Below are 21812 nucleotides of genomic sequence, written 5' to 3' on the forward strand. Positions count from 1 at the left end.
CACTTGTAAAATGTTACAAGGCAGCGCCAATGCTAACCTATGAGCGATATAAGCCTTGCTGTAGTGAAAAACGAATGTGGCAGTTGTTCACTACCAGGGCATGTAAAACCCAACTGTACAGGTCTTGCCTTTTTAAATACCCTGCACCCTGCCCACGCGACTAACTAGGCCTACCTTAGGGGTGCCTTACATGTGATAAAAGGGTAGGTTTGGGCCTGGCAGGTGGATACACTTGCCGGGTCGACATGACCGTTTAAAACTGCACACACAGGCTCTGCAGTGGCAGGCCTGAGACAGGTTTTCAGGGCTACTCATGTAATGGCAAAATCAGTGCTGCAGGCTCACTAGTAGGATTTTACTTACAGGCCCTGGGCACACATGCTGTACTGTACTAGGGACTTACTAGTAAATCAAATAGGCCAATCATGGAGAAACCACATACCATTACATTTTAGACTTAGAACACTCACACTTTAGCACTGGTCAGCAGTGTTAAAGTGCCCAGAGTTCTAACACCAGCAAAAACAATATGCAACACAAAGTAAATAACAGGAGGTCAGAGGCAAAAAGATAGGGGAAACCACGCCAAAAGATGCCAGCTTTAACAACACCCCTAACAGGATCCAATGGAATCTGGTGGGCATGATGCACATATCAGGTGGGCTAATCCTTGCCTCCATGTCCTTAATAGAATTCAAATTTCCGTTACGTTAGCTAGGACATTATTCATTCTGTGGCAGTACGTGGATGCGAGGATTATGCTAGGTTAAAGCTCACCACCACCAGAGCCGCAATGGGGAAAGACTGGTTTGAAATGGAACTTTTTAAAGGTTGAATCTGAAGACCAGTCCACTGTGTTCAAAATATCCTCGAAGGGTGCTCCGAGGGCAAAGGCTTTTGATACAAACACAATAGGATGATGGACGGAGCGCTGAAACTTTTCAGACCCTCACCTCCGTCACTATTCGATCTGGGTTAAATCCATCATCCTTCTTTAGCTCACTTAGCCACCCCAGTTTAGACCCAGCCATATGCAAATCAGTCTCGACCCTGTTCCTCCTGGGAACAGTCCAGCCCGAACTGTCAAGCCAGATCTTCCCTGGACCGGAACACAAGCATCCTGAGACCGGTTTCAGAATAACACCCCTCATTAGCCAGGCTAGCTTGAAACCAGTGGCAAAGTGAGCAAGGGACCTATGTCTGGGCATACCCTGCCAACGTAGGGCAAACCAAGCAAACACAATAAGCAGATGGGCAGAGAAAAAACTTTTCAGACCCCCGCCCCCAGTGACCGTTAGATCTGGGTTGACTCCAACGTCGTTCTTTTGCCCACTTTGCCACCACAGTTGAGACCCATCCATATGCAAATCGGTCTTGACTCTGTTCTTCATGTTGCATAAATCCATTTCTTGTGGGTGGTTCCTAGCCGCTTTGAGGGGACTCATCAAGTCAATGTGGCATGACTAGTTGTATAATACCCGTTTCTATAGGTTGTTCCTTTGCGACTCCTGTATCGACTCTATAGTCTATCCTGTAGTTGATGAACGATTGCATCATTCTAGGTAAACGCCCTTTATCCCGGACACTGTTGTATACTTCATATTCAGTCTGCTTTTAAACTGCACAATGCAGGCTGCTCCAAAGATGATAGATGGCATATATAGCCACAAGTGCATATGCATCTATTTTCAAACTTTTACCATCTATTCATGCGTAGTACAGCTACTTACTTGCTGCTCATAGTTTGGAGAACCTCTGCCGTAAATGCGCAGCACCAAAGCACTTTCCAAATAGCCTTATTGCTAATGCTTGATTTGTAAAAGAAGTGCTCGGACCTGCAATTTTGCTCAGAAACCTGTTGCCAGCTCTATTTAATGCCTGCTTGTGGAATATCGAGACTGTTTGTTTAGTCTTGATTCCACTTCATACCATTATCTCACAGTTTTACATTCTTTTTCATCCCTGCTTTCTTTGTCAATTTTTTTTGTTACTCTTTTTCCGCTTTTGTGTTTCCCTCTCTTCTTATGGGTCATAGCCTAATTAGGATTATAAATGTGAGTCCCCAAAATGTACTGCTGTTCTTTAATCCACTACCATCTAATACATAATTGTCCTATCGCTCATTTCTTTTCGCTTCAAATTATTTCTAGGCACAGGGACATAATTGCAAAAAAGCAGACAGAACTTTAGTTCTTATGCTTGACATTGAAACACTGCTGGCATAGACGCACACTCTTCCATCCGCAGCACTCCAATGAAGTAATGTGCACCGGCACATCGCCAGAGGTGAGAAACGCTATATAAAAGTAATTACAGTGTTCATAGATCACTAATGATTCTGTTTGTGGCAAATGTGATTGTACCGGTGAGGGAATATTTTAGACCTGATAGGGCGGCACAAGGCTCACTTAAAGTACATTTCTCCCCATTGCTTATATGATCTGGCGTGCCTCCTATGTTAAGGTATGTTGCTATTTGTGTGCAGATACTCTCTCTGTAAAGCTCTTTTGTAAACCTGCATGCCTTTTTAGGTGCGACTTGACAGTGCAGCTGTTGCTTTACATTATGTGATCGGCAGAAAAATAGCTGTAAGAAGCAATACTGGGAGAGGGCCTTTGCCCCCGTCAAAATGTTTCTCTACTTGAGTACCTATTTTGATAGTGCTGAATTTGTGTGCCTTTGTCCAAATGGTTTGTTTGCACTTCTTTCTCCGTGGGAAACCTTATACTCAACACAACAGGACTGAGTTGATTTCGGTGACAAGCCCATCATCAACGCTATAGGCCTGATTCATTTACTATGAAAAGGTATGTTAGAGGCAGTATGCCAAACATATTTTTTGTTAAAAGCATATGTTAAAGCCAATTGGCCTTTAGAGATGAATTGTCATTACACTGTCGTAAAGCTTCTAGGCCAGCGTTCCCAAACTATGGGTTGCAACCCGCTGGTGTGTTGCGAGCCGATTTTGGTTGGTCGGAAAGTCAGAGTAATGAATCACGATGCCTTTAAATTCCATATTTATCTTGTCACCTTTGTTGGTGTTTCAAAGACCTTAGTTAAATGTTCAAATTCAAATATAGCTTTATTCGATTTTAGTCATTTTAAAATCACAAAAGCTTACATTTCCATAAAAACAAAGTAAATAGCAAACGTTTGATAAAAATTACATTAAAATACAAATATCTATCATAAAGTGCTTTCAAATAGATCAACTAGCTTTCAGTGTGCTACATTCCTGGTGTTAAACATTTTTTATACTTTTTCTAGCTCTCAATACATTTTTCAAAAAACCAGTCCTAGTACATACTAAAAGTATACTATGACTAAAATTGTAAGGATAAAAAAAGCTGGTTTACATTGTCACCAGCCTGCTTGTTTTAATAAGGGGATAATCAATTTTTTCCTTTCTAGTACATAGAATTTACAAAACAGGGTCACATGAATTGTGGATTGCGATGACACATTATGACAGGGACAGGGAGAGAGCTCTCTGGTCCAGTCGTTTATATCGGGATAGCTAACCAAATGATGAAAGATGTTAAACCTAAAACGAGTTAGAATATATCGATCATATCCCTCGAAACAGCATGTAAGATCTGGTTGAATATCAAACGTTGTCAGGGTCAAGTGATGTTGCACTACAGTCTTCTTGCTCATCTCCTTGGTGACTCTGAGTGACTCTAAATGGGACAGGCAAGTTAGTTTAAGTTCCTTCCTTGTGATGACACACATTTTCTCTGGGGATGAGTAAAATTCTAGGTTTTGACGTAATCCAACCTTATTAGCATAGTCCAGGTTCATTGTGTCCCTTATTATATCTCTGTTTAGGCCTGTACAATAAATATTAGTTGATGCTTATAGTTTTAACCCTTTCGCTGCTAGGTCTCGCCCCCCCCCCATGCTAAGCTTTTTTTGGGCTATTTGGGGAAGGTTGCTCTTACTCACCTGTAACTTTTCGACCTCCTGAGGGATCCACAGCAAATTTGCACCCTTTTCTTCCAACATCATGGGGATTTTAAAGGTACCCAGGGTTTGTGGATTCCCCTGGAGGGCACCCAGAAATTAGCCAAAATACAGCAAAAAAACTTTGAGGTGGGTGGGGGCTGCAGAAGAAAGCGTCTGGTTTTCCCCTGTAAATGGAATAATTTTCCCAGCTTTCAGGGATAAGCAGTCTTTTGTCAGAAAAACAACTTTTTTACACAGTTTGGGCATTTTACTGGGACATAGCCTATTTTTGCTTTTGCTACTGTTTGTGCTTTCAACCCCCTTCCAGTTAGTGGTAGAAAAGTAGACAAAATTCTGAATCCAGCAAGGGTTCATTTGTGTATATCCTTCAAGGTTTTTTTTATAGAAACTAACAGTTGAAAATCTGAAAAATTGAAAACTAGTTGGAAAAAAACAGCCATTTGTGCCAACGTTTTCACCTGTAACTTCCTCGAAATATTACCGATGTTTGAAAGCAATATACCGCTACATCCGCTGGACCCTTCTGGTTGTGGGGATATATAGGACTTGTAGGTTCAGCAAGAACCAGAGGAACCCAGAGCCAATAACTGAGCAATCTCTAGCAGTGGTTTTTCATTATGTACCGGGTATATAGCAATTAATTTTGTAAAATAATAAGAGTAAAACATGGGTATCAAAGACACCTATGTATTTCCGAAATGGGAACAACATAAAGAGTTTAGAAACAGTAGCTATTTGCACATCTCCGAAATTGTGGTTACCCATACTAGTCTGTGAATTGTAGGGCATTTTTCAAAGTGACTTCATTTTTACACATTGGCTTATATTAGCAAGGCAGAAATGCTTAGCAAGTCAATAGGTAATAACAGTTGCTCTACAATTCGGAGTTCACCTAAGTCTCCCAATAAAAATAGTACCTCACTTGTGTGGGTAGGCCTAGTGCCCGCAACAGGAAATGGAGCAAAACGCAACGTGGACTCACCACATTTTACAGTGAAAACAGACCCTTTTTTTTGCACAGTCCCTAGATGTGGATTTTGAACCCTAGCTCTGTTGTCACCTAGAGAAACCTAGAAAACCTATACATTTTCGAAAATTAGACACCCAGAGAAATCCAGGAAGGGGTGAGTTGTGTGTCTCTCACCAGGTTGTTACCCAGAATCCCTTGCAAACCTCAAACTTTGTAAAAACACATTTTCCTCACATTTCTGTGATGGAAAGTTCTGAAATCTGCATGGGTCCACAAAATTCCACCCACCCCGCGTTCCCCAAAGTCTTCCATTAAAAATGTTAACTCACTTGTGTGGGTAGGCCTAGTGCTCGCGACAGGAAACGGTCCAAAACGCAACGTGGACACACCACATTTTTATACAGTGAAAACTGACCCTTTTTTTGGCAAAGTGCCTAGTTGTAAATTTTGAGCCCCATCTCTGCCGGCACCTAGGGAAACCTATACATTGTTGGGGGGGGGGGGGCAGAGCTTGCCACGATCGGAAATGGCTGCGCTGTAGGCGAGCTCTCCCAATCGAGTCATATCCCTTAAACTATCCTGAATGTAAAACTACAAATAATATATGGGAACCGAGAGACAGCAATGCACTGAGCATGAGGCATGAACCTAGCCACTTTTTCGCTTGAACCACGCTGCAAAAAACACTGACTCGAGGGCGGAGATCAGAGGCACCGGAACAAAGCCTGATGGTCGGGGGCGCGCACGTCCAGCTGCATCTGCTACGAGTACCTGAGGCGCGGTGTCTGCGGTTTGGGCCTGGATGAGAACCCGACAGACTGGTGAGGACTGGATGATCTGTGCAGCGGTCGGCTGAAGTAGATCGCCCTCGTCAAGATATCTACAGCCGTGTCTCGGCTGTCTGTGGAGAGCGTTGCAGTCGACTGAGGCTGGAGCAGCAGCGACAGAGAAGCGTGCAGTGCCTGAAAGTGGAAGGTGAGCCCTGACTGCGCATCCAGCAGCAACCTTTGCGGAAGCCGGCACGCAACTAAGCGGAGGAGGTGAGCGGTATAACTGAGGAGGGGTGTATGAATGTAGCACGGACCCACCCCCCCCCCCCTCCCCCCCCCCCCCCTCCGATGACCACCAATGAGTTGAAAAGCAGATCTTGCGCAAAGACAGCGAGGGAACTGGGCCCCTGATTAATGTGCGCCTCGCGAAAACATAGATGTGGGAGGCGCCATCTTTATTCACATACCGGCGCATGAAACTTTTCACCCACCGTTTGAGGCCTATATAAATACGGACAGATCACCACCTGGCTTTTACATCGTGGGTTGAGTGGCAGACAGCCTTGTGAGACAGGGGCTTCATTCGGAGGCAGGACCGCTTGCGACTTAGTGCTGCGCTTGCATCAGAAGAGGACACCAACTGTATGCAGCGCCATTTGGCTGATCCAAGCAGCACGACTGGTTCACATCAGCTAGGGCTGTTCAGTGAATATACACACCTAATGAGAAGCTGCGCTCAGAGGTCCCAGCGTCCAAGCATAAGAGTGCGTCCACACTGTTGTAGATACTCACTCCCCTGTAATAATCTAGGACCAAAACAAATAAAAAGTAAGAAGTGATCGCCAGCAGCGTATATAAACTTGGGGCAAAGTGCAGTCACCCAGGCACCACTATTCACAACCTTAGCACGCATTGGGCCATGGGGGTATTGAGCAAAGCCTGTGACACGCTACCTCATCTGTTGAGGTCCTTATAGTACTGGCGCAAGATGGGGAAACCAGAAAAAAAACAGCCCAAACTAAATTTTGAGCTACAGCGAAAGGTGGTGGAACCGACTGAGACTACAAAGCATGGCCAAGCGCAGGCACCGTCATCAGGATCTGATACAATGGTAGACTTCCACACCATGTTTACTACAATACAATTGCCATTATCCAACATAGATGGCAAAATTGATTCTCTGACATATCGTGTGGACCGCATGTCGGAGAGACTAGACAAACATACAGAGCGCATCGACATGGCGGAACGTCGCATATTGGATGCAGAGGACACACATGTCCAAAAACAAACCAAAACTGACAAAACTCTACAATCACTACAAGCTAAGACTGAAGATCTTGAAGCTAGGTCTCGACGCTGTAACCTACGCATTATGGGAGTGGCAGAAACTACGAGAACAGGAAACATGGAGCAATGTGTTGAAGCTCTCTCAATCACTCTCCTTGGTAGAGACACATTCTCTGCAGTGTTTATTGTCGAGCGGGCGCGTAGGACCCTTGCGCCACAACCAGCACCTGGAGCAGGTCCACGTCCTATAATAGCTAAAATACTGAACTACAGAGACAGATGTGGCGCTTCGCAAAGCACGTGAATTGGGAACCTTAAACCATGAAGGGATGACAATCCATATATCCGGACTTTACATCACAGGTGCAAGAAGCACAAAAGAAATTCCTCGAGGTGAACAAGAAGTTACGAGACAATAACATCTCATATGCGATGTTATACCCAGCTCGCTTGAAAATCCCATACGGCAAAAAAAGTATAATCTGCAATGACTCCAAAGATGCCATTAAGTTTCTACAGCATAATCACCCGAACGCTTTCCGACGTAAATCCCCAAGAGTGGCACAGGCCGACCAGGGCAATACATCTGATGTAGAATGACAGCTGTACTGCTTATTGGTTTTCATATGATTATGCTGACTTAGCATCAATACCTTTGCAGGGTCCTTACTGTAATTTAAGTATAACAATGTTTACCTGACTGTAACATTAGATCTGTTGGTGACGTTTAGTGTATGTTTGCTGGTAATCACTAACTAACGACATTGCAGTGTTTGTACCTCTAAATTGTAGGCACTTTACATGCTCTTCGTAGGTTTTTGCACTATTAGATGATATGCTCATATTGTGTTGGATTTTTTAATAGATCCCTCCGCCTTTCTATGGCTGGGGTTGTAAGCTGGCAGCAGTCGCCCTCCTGTGTATACCACAGTCTTTACACTTTCTTTCTTATCAGGTGGGAAGACTTGTTTATTGTTAAGGGGTAGTGTCTTTGCTATGATTGGGATGGTGAAGTGGGTGGGGGTGGAGAGGGGCGACCTTCTGGTACATTGGTGGTCGAATCACTGCTGGAACTTAACCTCAATGACCGGGTTCAGGTTTCACGATCAGACATGACGATGTAATGGTAAGTGTGCAGAAAGCTGAGGGTGCAGTGGGCATCATAACCCTTAAGGATATCGTTGAAAAGTTTATATACTATGGTTGGTGAGGCCTATCTGTGGTGTATCACATGGAACGTCGGGGGCCTAAATAACCCCAAAAAGATCAGAAAAGTTTTTGCATTTCTTGACAGACATCGCATAGATATTGCTCTACTTCAGGAAACGCACCTACCTAAAAACAAAGCCAATGTATTGGTTAAAAGGTGGGCTAAATTAGTGTTCTCAGCAACCTACTCATCCTATGCTAGGGTGGTGACGACTATTATACGGAAGGGCACCAACTTTATATTCGTCCAGACTTTAACTGAGCAGAATGGACGATATGTCATACTCACAGGACTATTAAGAGGCACTAGAGTGGGTATTGTTAACGTATATGGACCGAATTTGGATGACCCGGGCTTCTTTATAGACATCTGGACGCAGCTACATAGCTTGCCAGATTTAGAGCTAATATGGGACGGTGATATAAATGTTGCGCTAAACTCAGCACAGGACAGATCACGTGGCACAACTGAGCACCATCAAAACGCGGTCTCTGTCATCTTAAATGGCATGGTAGGATTCAGTATGCATGACGTATGGCGATTACGCAATCCAACTGCATTAGAAAGCACTCACTTCTCGACAGTGCACAACAGTTGGTCCCGATTTGACTATTGGCTTCTCACCAACCAGGCCTGCACATGGACTGCAGACATAACGCACCTTCCTAAAACACTCTCTGATCATAAGCCCGTAGTGCTAACCCTGAAATGACCAACGTATATTTCCATACCGTTTGCGCTATTAGATCCAATTTACAAAGAAGCAATCCATGAGGCAATAGTAGACTATTTTGCAAACAATACAAACTCGGTAACTAGTGCGGGGATGCTCTGGGAGGCCTTTAAAGCAACTATTAGGGGCATATGCATCAGCACTACTGCTGGTATTTTATGGGATATCAGGACCCAACTGGAGAAATCTGACTATCGTATAAAACTGCTAGAAGCTGAACATGATGCTAACCATTGCCCACTAACTCTTAGTAATTTGAGGGCAGAGATAAATGGATACCACCGGCTGGCAGATGATGAAATAAAATACATTGCTAGACGCCACACGGCACGCAAGATAGGGGAGGGGGGCAGACAGGGCCGCATACTAGCACAAAAAATACGCTTAGAAAACGAGCATCACACAGTATTACAGGTGGAGGATTGGAAGGGGATACTGTATTATGATACCCAGGGTATACTAAATACGTTAAGGGAGGCTTACAGTGACTCTTACAGTACACAAAACACGGTAACGGAATCCGACATTATGCATTACCTTGAGGATGTAGCATTGGTGTGGTTATCCGACTCTCACAGAGAATAACTAGCCCAGCCCATTACGGAGGAAGAAGTTCAGCTAGCCATAAAAACACTGCCAAATGGCAAGTCACCTGGTCCAGATGGGTATACCGGTGAATTTTATAAAGCATACTCAGATTTACTAACTCCACATCTGCTTGAGATGTATGACTAGGCATATCACAACAAAATTCTTCCCTCAACATTGCGTAAAGCCGTAATAGTAGCATTAATGAAGCCAGATAAGAACCCGGACAAAGCGGAATCCTACAGACCCCTCTCACTAATAAACACGGATGTAAAAATGTTGGCAAAGATTATCGCCACTAGGTTACAACCATTCATGTCCACTATAGTCTTGCCCGATAAATCTGGGTTTATCCCTGACTGCTCGACTGCACATAATCTACGCACTATATTTGCCCTTCTGCATCAATTGAATCCAGAGATCAAAGCCGTGGCAGTCTTATTAGACGCGGCGAAGGCGTTTGATTCTGTCGAATGACCTTACATGTTCACGATCATGCGAAAAATTGGAACACCGCCCATGTTCCTTAATTGGATAGTTCTCCTTTACAATAAACCCACAGCTCGCAGTAAGGTTAATAGACACATCTGTGGCAATCCAGGTGCAGCGAGGGACTAGACAAGGATGTCCGTTGTCCCCTTTATTGTTTTCTATTGCCTTGGAACCCCTTGCTTGTAAAGTACGTCAAACATATGCACACACAGCGTTACGATTTCTCCAGAGACCCATTAGCATCTCGCTATACGCGGATATGGTATTGTACCTAAGAGATCCTGAGGCCAATCTCTCACCACTACTAAGAGAATACATAAAATTTGGGCGCTACTCGGGTCTGCAGATTAACTGGAGTAAGTCAGCAGTGATCCCATTAACAATTACAAAAGCACCACAATTGGAATTCCCCCTTATATGGCAGGAAGACCTCATTAAGTATCTAGGGATTTGGATACATGGAGATCCTGAATTAGTCCTCAGATACAACTATGGCACTGTAATAGACCGAATAGAAACACAAATAGCCAGATGGATAACCCTGCCTCTTTCTTCAGCCGATAGAATATCAATCGTAAAGATGGTGTTGCTACCTAAATTATTATATATTTTTTTATTAATATACCGATAACACCCCCTGCACCTATTTTTAAGAGGATACGGACGAGCATTTCCAGACTAATGTGGGCGGGCAAGCAAGCCCGCATCAGTCTTCACACTATGACCCTTCCATATGCATCAGGCGGTTTCACGGTCCCTGATGTTTACTTGTATTATCTCTGCGCCCAAGCGCATTATGCATATTTCTTGTTTCATCCCATAAAGGATCTACCACATCTTGCGGTGGAAGATGGGGACTCCAACCCGGTACCGCTTTCAAGTATACTTACTCACAACAGGCCGCTTTTATCACCGTGAGAAATCAATACGATACGAACAACATCACAGGCATGGCGACGTATTGGTAAATTGGCAAACAAAACCCCTATATATGCCCCCGGCATGCCATTGAGTTGCCATCCGAGCACATCGGTCACACAGGAACGTAACAGCATGCTGCTCTTAGAGCAAGTAGGTATAGCACGAATGGGCGATCTCTACTTGAATGGTGCTTTTTATAACCCCTGATGATCTATCATATATTAGCAACCAATCACTCTTATTCCAATTCATATATCGCAGATTGAAGGCAGCTATCAGGGGACTATATCCTTCATATCCGGCTAAACCTCCCGCGCTGAACTCACTGCAATTTGTAATAGCCTCGCCTACTCGAACCGGCATAATTTCATGACTCTATAAATTAATACAATCAGATATTGGCGCACATACCTTAAAGGTGGAGAAAAATGGAATAACTTATTAGACACTCCTTTGACGGATGATGACTGGACGGCATGCTGTACGCTGACTACACTGCTTACACCCAACGGAAATGTTCGTATTATTCATTACAAATTTCTTCATCAAGCTTATCATACGCCGGCTAAATTACACAAATACGGACTGCATGCCACTGCACACTGCAAAAGATGTGGGCGAGACCAGGCAGACTTCGCACATCTTGCGTGGGCTTGTGATAGGATACGACAATTCTGGGAGGCAGTAGTTGACCATTTGAGTACTCTGATATCAAGTACAATGTATTGCACGCCACAATTATGCCTGCTAGGCATTAATATACCCGTAAAGTCAACTAAGAAGAAACTAATTGCGGTGTTACTACTTTTAGCCAAACGTAGGGTAGCAATGCACTGGGATTGCAGGCAGACTCCTATGACCGCTCTCTGGATACTGGACGTGGTCTATTGTAGAGATAATTTTGTAATATATGCAGAAGAATTACCAACTGCCTCCAAACCGTTGGACATCTGGGTGCCATTTACTGAGTATTTACGGGAGCACCCTGACCTGTTCCAGAACTGAAATCAATCTGGATATTAATGATTGAGCGATAGGCACTACTATAGTGTCTGTATAGAAAATATGATGACTGGGAACGCGATGTAACTGTACCCTCATATGTATATCTTTTGCATTCTGTAACATGTCTAGTCGGATTGTTATTGAGGTGACCTCCACCATGTACAATTATCAAAATGTTCAATAAAAAAAAAAGATACATTGGTAGGTTTCCCTAGATGGCCGCCGAGCCTGGGGCCAACAATCCAGGTGACCCTCCCCTTGCAAAACCAGGTTGTTTTGTGATAGGTCATTTTGATGTCTCCTCAATATATTTTGGGGCCTTGCCTGTTGCGGGTACTTGGGCCACCCACACGAGTGCGGTACCATTTTTATTGGGAGACCTAGGGGAACGCTGGGTTGTAGGAAATGTTTGTCAGCCCGGTGATCCCACAACGTTCCCACACAGAAATTTTCAGGGTATTCTGGGTAGGAAAACATTGGGGGTCCACACAAGCCATACCTTCCTGGACTCCCCTGGGTGTCTAGTTTTCAGAAATGTGTGGGTTTTGTAGCTTTCCTTAGATGGCCACTGAGCCCAGGACCAAAAACGCAGGTGACCCCCCCCCCCCCCCCCCCTGAAAACCCAGGTAGTTTTGTGATAGATAGACACCTGTGTTTTTGGTCCCGGGTTTGCAGACATCTAGGGAAACCTAAAAAAAAAAGACGTTTCTGACAACTAGACAGCCGTGGGAGTCCATGGAGTGCTGGTTTGCATTGATCCCCCAACATTTTCCTTGCAAACATTCACGGCAAACCTCAAATTTAGCAAAAGAGTCAAATTTGCCTCTAATATCTGTGTGGGAAAGTTGAGGGATCACTGCACTGCACAAATTTCCTACTACCCAGCATTCCCCTCAGTCTCCTGATAACAATTATACCTTACTTGTGTGGATGGGCAAAGTGCCTATGACATGGGAAGGGACAAAAACGTGTAGAACTTGAGGGGTGCCCAAAGCGCGTCTAAAAGGGCAGTTGGTTTATACGTTTTTCGGTTGAAGCTATTTTGGGCATCCGCACAATTGAGGTGTTATTTTTCTCTGGAGACCAAGGGGAATGCTGGGTAGTAGGAAATTTGTGCCTGCACGGTGATCCTACAACTTACCCACACAAAAATGTGAGGAAAATGTGACCCTGTAAGTACATTTGAGGTTTGCCCGGGATTCTGAGTAAGGCAACGCTGGGGGATCTATGCAAGCCACTCCACCAGCAGAGAGTCAGTACACACACACAACAATACACGCATACTGCCAGCCAAGTGCCATCCACACACACACAGCCAGCCAAGCGCCCCTATGTACAAGTAAAACAACGAACTCCCTGGCTCCTAGTGGGCTTTCTGCCCCCCCCCCCGGGTTGGGCAGATTAGGGACTTTTGCCCCATCTGCCTCCCGGTGGAGGCAGAAAGGCTGTGGCAATGTTTTTTGGGGGGTGGAGGCATTGGCATGCCTATTTTTGGCAGCCCCCACCTCTACACATTAAAAAAATAAAAAGTCCTTGGGGCCTAGTGGGCTGCCCCATCTGCCTCCGGGGGGGGGCTGAAAGACTGTGGGATTTGGGGTGGGGCGGGGAGCATTGGCATGCCCATTTTGGACAGCCCCACCCCTAAATTCGACGAAATAAAAATCCCTGGCATATAGCGGGCTTTCAAACCCCCCCCCCCCCCCCGGAGGCATATTGGGGGCTACTGCCCCCGGGGGGGGGGGGGGGGGGGGCGCAGAAAGACCAATTTTGTGGGGGGTGGGTATTTGCAGTGGAAAAAAATCCCTAGTATCTAGTGGGCTTTTTCCCCTCTGGGGGGCAGAAAGACAGGAATTTTGTTGGGGGGCAACCCCCACCCCTAAATTCAACTGGGAAAAAAAAACCCTGGCGTTTAGTGGGCTTGAGTGAATGTACCCATTTAATTTGGGGGTAGCAAAGGCCCTTGCCCAAGTGGCCGATCCCCCTCCCTGGTGGCTTGTGGGTGGATCCCTGCTTAGGTATCGCCCTACTGGGGCGGTCCACAAGCAGGGATCCACTAGGAAGGGCTACCATTGGAAAGGGAAGATTATCCCCTTTCCAACGATACCTCTCCTGACTTTCGACGTGCTCAGGGGGCTGAGATAGCCCCCTGAGCACGTGGAGCGAAACTGAAATGAGCGCCTCTCCTCATTTCAGTTTCGATTTTCACTGAAATGAATTCAGAGCGACGTGAGGCTGATCGTCATTTCAGGGATACCAAAGCTACAGCCTCGGGAGCTGGGGAAGCTCTTCCCGGGCTCCAGAGGCTGTTGGTGGTGAAAGGGAATCCATCTGGAACCTGCACCAGAGGGATTCCCTGTGCCATGTGATCGAATGGCCGGTGCACTGGTGGCCCCTGGCCGTCTGACGCACCAAAGGGGTTAACATGGCGATTTGTGTTGATTTTTCTTTCTCTGACTGCAAAGTGAGAGGAGTTTTTAAAGTGAATTATGTGACGATCATGAGGGACAGCAAGGGTGTGTGAAAGGAAAGGCTGTATGTACGAGGTCATTTTTGCAACACACAACAAAATGTAAATCAGCAGTTAGGAAAGCAAAAATTAAGCACATTGTTTGTAATTATGAAGTATGCTAGAAACAAATTTTAATAGGATCAAAACAATCAACTCACTTTACTTGGTGATGCACAAATAAAAAAAAAAGAATCAGAGAAACGAGATTTCCACACACCATTTGTGTGCTATAGTAATAAAACAGCATGTCTGTGCAATTTTAGTGCCATTTCAATGGAAAATGTGCTGCCTGTATATGACAATGCTTTAGTTGCATTTAAAAATTCCAGCTCCTCCTGCCCATTAAAGGTGGGTGAGTCGTAAAAGTTTGCTGTTCTAAAAAGTGTGTTGTGGGTCTGCAAAGTTTGGGAACCACTGTTCTAGACAGATATTTTGTTACAGTGAATATCACCGATTACAAAAGTAGGCAAAGGTTTGGTATGGTTACCTTTTGTGAGAAACCCTCCGGATGGAAGATCTGTACTTTGAGAATTCTTCTGATACAGTTTTAGGATGGGTTGTATATTTTGCAGACTGTGATTTTGTACTTATTGACAGTATACAAGTAGTTACCTTGTAGTAAAGCGTATACCGAATACAGCAGGCCTGAGATCGATATGGTGATAAGCTACTGAATAAGGCTGTATATAAAAGCTTGATTGGTTCATTGGGAAAAGTCTTGTCATAGGGCTAATATTTCTATTATGACAATTTATGAGCTGCAGTTTTGCAGAGATTCTATTGGTAAAGCAGAACTGTACCTTGGGATGGCAGGATGTCAGAATGCAGGAACTGAGTCTCTCTACCACATCAGTACCTGTCGGCCAAAATCCTGGCTAGCTCACTGTGCTTCACCTGTACCCCTAACTTTCAGCGAGTAACAGGTAATTTTGGCAACCTAGAACATTTTCTCCTAGTTCCCAAGGGAACCTTGGAAAAAGATCATCACCTTTCTTCTCTCTCACATGCGTGTCTAGGGTAAGCAAAAGAAAGACACGAGGAAAGTTTACAATATATTTATTGAAACTATTGCGGTCTATTATGAAGCAGATGTGCTGCAATTAGTAGACAAATAAAACAAGCAATGTAATCAGCATTACTAGCAGGCTGTAAACAATGAACAATCCAACCATGCCAAGTAATATCTGTCTAAGCCTACCCTCAGCTATGTGAGCACAGGGCTATATCGGTGATCTCTGGGATTAGCAACAGACCCCATACAGGGTGTATGTGGTTAGGTGGTCCGCATTATAGGTGTAAACTCAGTTTACGCAATGCTGCTAGACAGGCTGTGCGAACGTTCATTCCAGGGCAGGTCTCTCTGCCGGAATTCTCCTTTATGCTCCCAAGGAGCCAAGACACAGTTAATATGATAAGAACTTCTGTGTTGGAAAGCTAAAGCAGTGCTAGCGTCTTATGTCTAGAACATTGGTAACTGTTCTAGACGACCTTGTACAAAATGTACCGACTGAATCTCAATTAGAGTCACTAAATAACAAAACATGTACAGCATATTTTAAAAATCATGTCTCAAAATCAAATATATTGTGTGCGTCTGTGCAAACAGAGGCAACCTGAAACATCTAATACGCAAAACTAAGGGCGAACCAAAGTGTGTCCAGAAGGGGAATCACCACAGCACTAGGCCTTGAATTATTTATTTTGAAAGTTATATGTTAAAGCCAATAGCTTTTATGGGTGTATTATTATGAAACTGTGTTAGTGCTTGTAGACCTGCATTGCTTTACTCCTATTCTCACAAATTACTGTAGTAGGTAAAGGCTTTTGGATTGGTTCCTCCACCTGACAAATCCTGTAGGTAGATTTGCGTTTTTAGAATCCTTGTTTGGCTCTATTTGTCCATATTGCTAATCTTATGACTGTTTACCCGATGGTTATATTGCAGGAAGTCATTTGCTTAAAATGATAGGCCTGAGTGGATTATGGTCATGATCCAACGATAAACGGTGTTAGACCTGAATGGTTCATTATGGAAATGTTATGTCATATGCCATAGGTCAGATCTATTTATTATGAGAGATTATAAAAAAGGAAGTAGACCTCACCTATTGACCGTGAAAATCGAATGTTACCATCAATAGGGCGTTAGCAGTGGGTTGATATTACAATATCTTTGTTTGTAGAATGGCATTTTGTTATATGGACACATTCAGATTACTGTAGCAAGCAATGATTTTGGTGCTAGTTAACTTCCTTTGACGTACCCTGCAGGTAAAAGACTTGCACTGTGATAATCCTTGCGACACCCTCTTAGAAGAGCATGACCGGTGTAGATTGTCTTCTAGGCCCTTTCATTAAAAAAAAAAAAACACACACATATTTAAAAGTACTCTACATGCATATACAGGTGTAGAGGGCCTTTGGGTCAGGTCTCACAGGTAAGTTAGAGTGTCGTTCACATTCAGCTTTTCTTTGATAGCACACGGCGTGGGCAATGAGTTAGCCCATTCTGCCTTTGCGCTGTTATTAATGTGTGCATCCACCAAAAAATGTGTATGATTTAGGTTTGGACTGATAGCCAGTCCTTTAAGTTTTCCATATATTCCTTTTTATTTTATTATATTTTCTTTTCCTTCCATATTATAAGGATGTATATTGAATGGTTTTAAATATCAATAAAGTTTAACTTGCCTTGTATTCCTTTTATAGGTCCCCATTAATTAATTTGCTTCTTTTTGTTTTAAGAGCATAGTGATGCTCCCCAGACAATTGTAATGGTCTGCTCACTTACTGCTCATTTCATCTGCAGTGTACTGTATCCTATGTGGACACTATTTCTAAACTTGGTGGCCATCTTGGAATGGTATTGTGCATAATATATCCTTGTTATGCCATTTCAAGATTTCTCCCTTGTTTGTAAGCATCATGTTGGTCACCTTGGAGCAGTTTCTATTTTAGCATTCAAAGATGACCACCCGATATGATGTTTACTGAATGGCCATCATGGAACGCTATTGCACAATGTGTATCGTTGTTTTTACTGCTCCGAATTCTCTACACATTGCTTCTAAACGTGTCAATTATGTTGGAAATTTAAGCTGCTATACATTATATACAATGCTATAGCAAAACCTCCACCCGCTGCTGTTCATTAGGTCAAGCCTAGCGCAGCGCGCATGCGCTGATCTAGGAGATGACCTTTTGGAATCGGTCTGCACTTTTGTAACACTTGTGCGTGTGGCAGTATCCACCTTGCGGGAGCGAGCAGCAGCACGTAGGGGCCATCTGTTTCTAATTAGTGTGGCCGTGCGCGCTTGTTTACATTTGCCTGTCTCAAGGTCGCTTTCACTTTCTTGCCTGTCTCTCGGTCGCTTTCACTTTCCTGTTCCCTCCACTTTTTTTTATTTTTTTTATACACGCTTCCACTTATTTTTTTATACACGCAACACTTTAAACAAACGAACGTATGAAAGTTAAGAGTGCTTTAAATGGGCCGGTACCGGCATTTTTTTTTATTTTGCGAGGGAGAGTACCTGCATTTCTCAAGAAAAACATAATCGTTTTAATTGGAGAGTACCGGCACTTCTCAAAACAAGCAGGTACTCTGGTACAGCAGTTCTATTTTTCCATTTCAAGCATTGCCTGCGCGGGCATGCACACCAATGTCTACTTGTGCATGCACTTTCCTTGAACACGCACACTTTTCTTCGAGCTGGCTGTTCATTATACTGTAAACCGCGCCCATGTGCGCACAGTGCACTGGTGTGTATTTCTACAATCATTTGTGCAGACAACACTTGCAAAGCCAAGTGCATTTCAAGTTGTGTGTTTCAAGGATATTTTGATTGTAGCAGCGGACAAATGCTTTACTTACATTTATTCCAGTGGAAAGAACACGAAAGCACCCATTCTGTAACATTTTAACGGTTTCATATATGACCACGAGTCTTTGTGCCAAAGCAAATGTGCGAGTTGGGAGTCCGAACCCCTTAATTAAATCTCCCTAATCCTTATGTAAACTAAACATAAGACAAGGTTTTTTACGTTTCCAGTGCTACGTGTACCTTTAACACCAACCCCGCTTCCTTGCATGGAACCCACGCTATACAAACAGAACACTGGCACTCCATCTCAGATAACTTACAAATTCATTTGAAACCAGTTCAGGGGTGTTGAATTTAATAAAATATCTACTTGTCCATGGGGCAGGCTGCTTCATAAATCTACTTGTCCTGTAACAAAATTCTCTTGTCCCTTTTGTGCCATGTAATGCGGCGACAAATTAAGGCAGCAATCTCATTATGTAAGAGTTCTGATAAAGCCTCGCTAATTATGCCAGGGCTCGTACCATAGTAGGGTTTGAATACTAGCAATTCCCTTATGTTGCTACGTTTCTGCAGGTCTATATACTGGGGCTGAAGATGGTGGTAAGCAATAGTTCAAAGATTGGAATGCCCTTTTGAGCTGTGTTAACCTACTAACTTGCATGTTTTAAGGTTTTTTTACCAACTCCTTTCTAATCTTTTCCCATACTGAAAAAAGTTGGAAATGTACTCCCGACAGAGGCAGGCGTAAAACTTCTTCCGGGGTTGGGAAAAAACTGGGTGGAGGGAAAGTGAACTTAAAACATTCATATTTTCACATGAGCAAACTACACATGCACTTTTGCTCATGCTAAAATGCAGTTCACAAATATTTTCTGGTAGTACTATTTCTTGGCCTACTTCTCTAAATTCTTGTGAATTCACAGAAACTGTATATATGCACTTAATGCAAGGATATATACCATGGATGCACTTTTGAGACTTTCTTTAATAATTGGGCCTCTAATTAAGCCTTGCGTTAACCATGACCTTTTGTGTTTAATAAAATTGTCTCTCTCTCTCTTTCTCTTGGTCTATCAGCTGGCTACATTATTCTGCTCTTTTACAAGGAGCATATTGGCACAAAAAGTAGTTTTGTTCAGTTCTTGGAACTGCTGTGGCAATGTGTGCTTTTTGAGACCAAAACCAATTGTTTTGCTTTTGCCAATGCTTGTTAGAATGGTGAGGGCCCTGCAGCTCCCACACCGATATGGTTTTATAAAAACCATGCCAAAACAAGTCACACATTGACAAAACCAAAGGCCTGTCCGCCAACTTCAGACCTACTGGCTTTGCCAATGCTTGTTTATTTTTGTTTCCCACAATCTTATTTTAACCGGTTACACTGATTTTCCATTATGAATATTTTTGGGAAATAGTTTGAAATAGTTTTTGGGAAATACAAGCATACAACATGTTACTAAATGATGCTGCAAAGATATGGTACCTAAAATCTTACAGTAGTTTAGCAAAATGTGTTTTCCTACTTGAATTTTTTGTGAACATTTTATTTTGAAAGCAAAGAATCATCACTGTTGCTCTCAAGTTTCTGCAAATATTTGCATATGATCAGAGAGCATTCTGGGAGCATTACACATAGCCTCATATTACTAAACTTTGAAAATGTGTGTACACGTTTATACTGGAACCACCGTCAGTAGTGCAGGCTGAGCTTACAACATTTACTTTTAGTGCTCACACTAATAATAAAGGCTTTGCATTATTGAACCATAAATAGAGGTTTGAACAGTGTTAACACATGGACACACATTACCTTAACTGCAGACAATGCCCTTCCTTGATCCATAATGTGGTACTGTACACTAGTAGCCAAAGGGTTTGTGCTGTAGGGGGTCGGGCCTACTTGTCCCAAGGACAAAATACACATGAAAACTTGTTGCCCTTGACCCCAAACAATATGCTCCGAGCGTCGGGCTATAGGAATTCCGCATCCCTGCCAGTTTGAGCTGGTATCTGGCCTCGTTCTGGGAACCGTCATGCTGGCACCGTGAGGAGGACGGGGGAGGGAGGGTTGCGCTCAGTCCGTGGCTGCCCGGCACAAAAGAGGACACGCATACCTGCCCTTGCTCTTGCCGTTCCACAGACCGGGTTGGTGTATACTCTGAGGTTGTGTAGTTTATTGGCCAACCTGCGCTGTCTAAACCAAGGGGCCTCTGTTTTCATAATCCCGGCTTTCCTACTCAGCAGTGTGATCATGGGAGGATAGTTCTATCTACCGCAGCATTTGTTTCCTTTTAGCAGAAAATGGGGACCACTTTCAGATTGGTGTTCTATGCTGTCCCTGGTGGTTCGCTTTGTCCTTCTTTCAAAAAGCGGCCCTCCCACATGTCAAATAAGCTATGAACGTGCCTCTCCCTGGTCTTAGTGTTGGAGTTTTCTGAAGTGGCAGGACTGTGCGTTTAGTTTTAAGTTGATAAATGGCCTGTCTGTGTTTGTAAATAATCCGACGGACTTTAAGTAGGATGAAAAAACTGGGGCGTCTAGAGTCAGTGAGCATGTGCTACTCTGCGAGACATGCTATATTCTGTGAGGTTTGAACACGCCAACTTAGCTAACAAACATTGGCAAAACCAATAGCTCTAGCTAAACACTTATAAAGCCCCAAAGGCGAGACCTATTGGCTTTGCCAATGCTTGTTTTTGCATTGGAAGCAAATGCCCATCACGTTTAGGCGGTGGCATATTGTCTTTACTCTACTGTTATTCTTTTCATTTGCCTTCTGTATGCTTGTTCAGTTTGTTTGTTTTATTGCAGATGGGAAATTGGGCGAATGCAAGAATGAGTCTTTGGATGGATGGATGTATTAGTGGGATTATGAGAGATCGAGTGCCTAGACTTATCAGTGATTGAAGAGGCACTTTGACTTATAAGCCAGACTCATAGGCCTTGCTAGTGCTTGTTTAAAGAAATACTCACAAGCTCGAGAGATACTTCATTGCTGTGTGTATTGAGTTACTCTGCATACAAAGATTTTTCTTATGAGGCTCACTACGCTTCAGTTACTGTAAATTACAATCATGTAGTGTGTTTTCTTTATTTTTGTGATTCATGCAACACTAGTTAGCATCTTGTGAATATTTGTCGCGCTATGCACTTTTCAAGACACAGCATGCTCGTCATCTTTTTCAAAAAGCTTATTCGTTATGTTCAGTCAATTACTTTGGGTACAAAGCTTTAGCTGTAAACATGTAAGTTGTGAGTATAGAGCTTCTTGCGTAAACCTCCACTGCTGCAAACATATGCTCTGTGTGTATAGTATTCACTATTCTGGCTCTTTTTCTACTAGTGTGCAGTCAGTCTGTGTACAATGTTCTCTATGTAAAGCTTGCTTGCAGGACGTGTACTCCTTTTGTAAGTATGCTACCATGGTGCATATTGAATTCGCTCCATACGCTGCTGTTCTTGTTGAAAATGCTGATGTTCACTTGCAGATCTCTGGATGTGAACCATAACCTCCCTTCTGCATCATGTCTC

General features: G+C 43.5%; 1 protein-coding gene across 3 annotated transcripts in view; it reads left to right on the plus strand.

Moving 5' to 3' along the window:
* CNNM3 (cyclin and CBS domain divalent metal cation transport mediator 3) overlaps nt 1-21812 on the plus strand; it is a 281724-nt gene that overhangs the window by 103043 nt on the left and 156869 nt on the right. The window lies entirely within an intron of this gene.

The sequence above is a fragment of the Triturus cristatus genome, chromosome 11 (assembly GCF_964204655.1).
Source record: "Triturus cristatus chromosome 11, aTriCri1.1, whole genome shotgun sequence".
NCBI classification, from domain to species: Eukaryota; Metazoa; Chordata; class Amphibia; order Caudata; family Salamandridae; genus Triturus; species Triturus cristatus.